This window comes from Podarcis tiliguerta (genome assembly GCF_965153285.1).
Source record: "Podarcis tiliguerta genome assembly, chromosome: 7".
In the NCBI taxonomy this organism is placed as follows: domain Eukaryota; kingdom Metazoa; phylum Chordata; class Lepidosauria; order Squamata; family Lacertidae; genus Podarcis; species Podarcis tiliguerta.
Genome location: NC_139540.1, coordinates 29,307,743 through 29,313,514, shown reverse-complemented (window position 1 = coordinate 29,313,514; position 5,772 = coordinate 29,307,743).

Below are 5,772 nucleotides of genomic sequence, written 5' to 3'. Positions count from 1 at the left end.
TCTCTCCTCCTCCTCCTCCTTCTCCTCCTTCTCCTACGCAGACTCTTTGAGAGGCTCGTCAATGCAGACGCTGTCCTCTTCTAACTCTCTGGTTCCCAAACTTTTCAAGCCACCCCCTCCCCCCGTTACACAAACAGCCCGCAACCCTTCCCTATAAAGAAACCACCATTATTCAGAATAGCGGGTTGCACGACTCACTAAAGAAGATAATAATACAATGAAATACAAAACAGGAACTATCAATTGCACATTTATTCAAAATCCAATTAAAACTAGTGTTATTCAACAGAACAGATGAACTTGACCTAGCGATACCAGTTGTTTTTTTTAAATTCAAGATAAGGATAGAAATATAACTGAAAAAAGAGAGGCGGGTTATTGGTTAGGTTTTTTTTGTTCTTGTTTTTCTCATATATTTTGTGTTTTTATATTCTTACCTTGTGAGCTGCCCTGATACCTGCTCATGAAGGATGGTATGCAAATTTAATAAATGATGATGAGGATGATAATAATAATAATACATGCTTATGATTGCTGTAAAAAGATGCAATCATATGAACATTACCTGGAAATAAGCTTGCAAACATCTGGCTTGAGATTTCCATCATGTTTATCATCCTTTGTTTTTTCTTCCAGACTGGTTAAGAGCTTTGATGCACTTGACAGCTTGCATAGTTTTTTGTGACTGTTTAATTACGCCAAATAAAAGCATTAACTGCTTTTATTACTAGAATAATGTGCATATTTTAATTGTTAAAAAATATACTTATTAGTCATTTTAAAATGAAAAGTAAGCTCAAAGCGACTTACAATGTAATACAAAAATAAAAGCCCATATTAAGGTGAAACGAAATAAAAGCCAAAAACATTCAAGAGGCCTCACTTTAGAATATGACAGTGGAATTTTATGCTATTTTTAAATTGTGATGTGCAACTCGGTAACATTTTTCTATAAGAGGAACTTTCTTTGGGAGTTGGGAAAAGCAAGCCGCCCTACACAAAATTAGACCATTGGACTGCCCAACTCAGTATTGTCTAAACTGATTGACAGCTCCTCTCCAGGGAACCTTGGCCTGCCCTGGGGATGGCAGGGATCAAACCTGCGGCCCTCTGCATGCAAAAGAGATGCTGAATTGCCCACTTAAGATCAGTGACAAAAGGCCTGCAGGAACACAAGTTGTTTCCAACTGATCAAGTTGTTTGTATGGTTTACATTGGCATAGGGTGGCAAGCAGGATTCTTGCACCTTCCACCTGCTGTGTGGCAGGCGGAAATTCAATAGGTTAATCCTGTTTCGGTATGGAAACTCAATTAAGGGGAAAACCTTTCTTTGTTGATACTCTGTCACACATATTATTATTTGTGTGTGACCCCTCCACCTCACTTGTAAAAGAGGCCATAAATTTGCACATGGTATGTCTTCTTTTTGCAAGTGGGGTGGAGTATTCCATCCACAATAGGGTTCCAGGCCCAGAAAACCCTGTTCCTACCCATTGTTCCCCAAGCTGTTGTTGTTTAGTCATGTCCAGCTCTTCGTGACCCCCTGGACCAGAGCACGCCAGGCACTTCTGTCTTCCACTGCCTCCCGCAGTTTGGTCAAACTCATGCTGGTAGCTTCGAGAACACTGTCCAACCATCTCGTCCTTTGTCTTCCCCTTCTCCTTGTGCCCTCCATCTTTCCCAACATCAGGGTCTTTTCCAGGGAGTCTTCTCTTCTCATGAGGTGGCCAAAGTATTGGAGCCTCAGCTTCACGATCTGTCCTTCCAGTGAGCACTCAGGGCTGATTTCCTTAAGAATGGATACGTTTGATCTTCTTGCAGTCCATGGGACTCTCAAGAGTCTCCTCCAGCACCACAATTCCAAAGCATCAATTCTTCAGCGATCAGCCGCCTTTATGGTCCAGCTCTCACTTCCATACATCTCTACTGGGTAAACCATAGCTTTAACTGTATGGACCTTTGTCGGCAATGTGATTTCTCTGCTTTTTAAGATGCTGTCTAGGTTTGTCATAAACATAAGCAAATGCATTGCTGTTGAAAAGCGTTTTGAAAGTGCTGCATCTGTTTCCAGCTTCACATTCCTCTTCTGGTGAGCGTTTGTGTCGAAAGGTGCCCAAGGTATCTAAGAATAATGGAAGTAAAATGAAAAACCTTCTAATGCTGTGGAACATAGCACCATGCGCCTCTCACTCCCTTCCTCTCCTGCTGGAAGGAAGACCCAGAAGAAACCTGGGGCCAAGGCTTCAGCAAGTTTATTGTCCGCAAGGCACTAGGCTGGCCTATAAAGGAGCTTTGTGGGTAGTAGAAAAAGGGGCCCCGTTTTCCCTTTGTACAGCACAGCACAAGGAGATACAGCAACTGGGTTAAATATAGGTCTCAGCAGCAGGCAGGGCAGTGCTGATCTCACTCTGCTTTAGCTGCGGTAAAGCTCTAGATAGGATTGGTCTGCTAGGCTGCAGTGCAAACGGGAGCATACTCTTCCACTTTTCTGAAGTGATTAGTGGTTTGAATTCCAGCCCAGGTTACCTAACCCCTCACATGACTTCGGGGGATTTTGGCTCCTCTTCTCCATTTTACGTCTTTGCTGCTTTGGAGGCTGCTGCTGCTGCAGCAGCACTGAATTTCCCAGTGACATCTGCAGCTGTGACCCCTGCAGTGAGAATCTACTAATTCCTTCCATCTGTCTAGATGGGCCACTACAGCAATGGCTGCAATGTTTCAAGAGCTGAGTGCTGAGAATTTCCCCATTGGAGCCTCTACTTGAGCCATCCAGTCTAAGCAGGAATATGTGACCCATCTTCAAAAAGTGGTGCATCTTTCTTTCTGCACCTTTCCCCCGTGGATCAAGGCAGCCCCTGGGAGTTTTGGGACTTGTTCTCTGCTTACAGGGCAGAGCTAAAGGGCCAATGGGACAGGGTGGGGGGAGGAGGAGACCTGACCTTTTGTTATATTGTTAACATTTCCCCCTGCAAGCTTTCCCTTTTTTGTTTTCTGTTTTGCATTAGTTAGCAGCCCTTCCCAAGATTCAAGGTGTTTTACATATTAAAACTATGCAGCCATCCTAATCTGAAAAGACATGAGTTACACCCCATCTAAAAATCTTACCACAGGTGGGAGAATCTCAAAGGGGAGACCGGTACATAGCCTTAGGGCAACAATTCTTTTAGGCTCCTCCTAAAATAGTGTTATTCAGGCAGGTCTTTGAAATGTTAATTTATTCTTGCCAACCAGTATTTATTGATGTTTTTACCAATGTTTTCATTGATCTTATTATAATTTTTGTATGTTGTGGGGGTTTTTTAATGACACTGTGGTTGATAAATATTTAAACAAAGAAATCACTTTTAGCTGCAGGGCTTCTAATCTCACAGGGAAAGTAGCACATAAAAGTTTCTGGGAAGGCAATGGTAGCAGGGCAAGGAGAAAGGCACTGCCTACCCAACAAAGCAGGACAATTTGTTGTGATTTACATCTTCTCCTCACACCAGATATGTATATTGACCCCCTTCGAGGCATTGGCTGTCAGTGTGCAGCTGCCAGTCTAGAAGTCAAGATGTGCAACTCAAAAAACTGGAATCAGTGGTGGAATGCAAAAAAAGCTTGCTCACCCATTAGCTTGTATCTGTGCCCAGTGTATCTCCACACATGTAAGTGTTATTGTGAAAAAGTGTTACTTACGGAGTTGTACAGCTCAAACATTGGGTGCACAAATTGTACATATGTTTTTGCATGATGGATAATCTTGTTGCCACTAGTGTCTGACTTCAATAGGCCTTTTATCCTGATATGCGTACTCATTCCCTCAAACCAAGATAGTAAGAACTGAGTTGTAAAAGCTATTGTTTCATGATTTTTTAAAAAATATTTCTGTACAGGTCTGTACAGCTGGCTATCCCTATCATAAACAGAGACACATCCTTCTGTGGCCCCCAACCCAGGTGCTAGTGGGACAATTGGAGAGGTCTACATCACCTGTGCAATATCTTAACCCCCCTTGCATCATATTTCTTCGTTATCTTTTTCTTTTAATTTGGATTTTTATGCACTAGGAAGGGGAAAGGGAGAATAGGTCAGTTGATCCTGTTTTGTTAAGAAGAAGGGGAAAAAACCCCAGTCAATAACAGCATACAAATTAATTAAAAAGTATAGCTTTCCCTCTCTGAATCCCTTGCATCATTGAACTGCTGAACTGTTCCATTGCCTTAAAACAGGCATGGCCAAACTTGGCCCTCCAGCTGTTTTGGGACTACAATTCCCATCATCCCTGACCACTGGGATGGGAGTTGTAGTTCCAAAACAGCTGGAGGGCCAATTTTGGCCATGCCTACCTTAAACTGCCACTGGTCTTGTTAGCTAGGGATGATGGGAGTTGTAGTCCCAAAACAGGGGGAGGGCCAATTTTGGCCATTCCTACTTTTAACTGCCAGGGACGCGGGTGGCGCTGTGGGTAAAAGCCTCAGCGCCTAGGGCTTGCAGATCGAAAGGTCGGCGGTTCGAATCCCCGTGGCGGGGTGCGCTCCCGTTGTTCGGTCCCAGCGCCTGCCAACCTAGCAGTTCAAAAGCACTCCCGGGTGCAAGTAGATAAATAGGGACCGCTTACTAGCGGGAAGGTAAACGGCGTTTCCGTGTGCGGCTCTGGCTCGCCAGAGCAGCGATGTCACGCTGGCCACGTGACCCGGAAGTGTCTTTGGACAGCGCTGGCCCCCGGCCTCTTGAGTGAGATGGGCGCACAACCCTAGAGTCTGTCAAGACTGGCCCGTACGGGCAGGGGTACCTTTACCTTTTACCTTAAACTGCCAGCCTAGCAGTTCAAAAGCACGTCAAAGTGCAAGTAGATAAATAGGTACAGCTCTGGTGGGAAGGTAAACAGCGTTTCTGTGCACTGCTCTGGTTTCGCCATGCTGGCCACATGACCCGGAAGCAGTCTGTGGACAAACGCCGGCTTCCTCGGCTTATACAGCGAGATGTACGCGTAACCCGAGTCGTCCGCATCTTGACCTAACAGTCAGGGGTCCCTTTACCTTTATCTTAAAGAGAGAGAGAGAGAGGCACAATCTCAATCCTTTCTGGAATTGGCATCTTCTGATGTGGTATTCCTGCCTCCTACAGCCCAAAGGCATCAACATCTGAGACACTCGCTTTCATTATGACGTCACAGGCCCTGGAGCTGAGCTCCAACCGTCCAAACAGATTCTGAGGCAGAATCCTTCTGCGCTTTTGCTCCAATTAATTTAGTGAGATTGTGGCATTTAATAACATTTAATTTAGTGAGAATGGATGCAGATGTTACTAAGCTGCAGTTCCTATCAGCGACACCAGCACTGCCAGTTGTATCGACTATTTGGAAAGAAGACAGGCGTTAGCTGCTTTGTAAAGAGCAGTTTTAGGGATTTTAAAGCTGCAAACACACTTTCTCACCACAAGAGGGCAACCTATGATAAAGATTTGCTCAACGAAGACATATATCTAATAAGATGGGTTTTCCAGCTAGTTTTGATGTCTTTCTGTTCTAGGTGCTGTTGTGCTGGATATAGAGGAGCCGGTTGCAGGGAATCCATGCTGGACTGGCAAAGGTGCAAAAGTCTTGTGATGGAGAATATTCTTGCAGGTATATTTTATTCCAATATTTGGGTACCATTTTGAATAGGGTACACAGGGCTTAGCATCTCATGGTGTCATAGGTGCCAGGCATGCACAAATTTAGGTGTTAGGGCCATGCATCCACAGCTGTGGGGCCAAGCCAGCACTCCTGCATGGTGTACGCCACGGGTC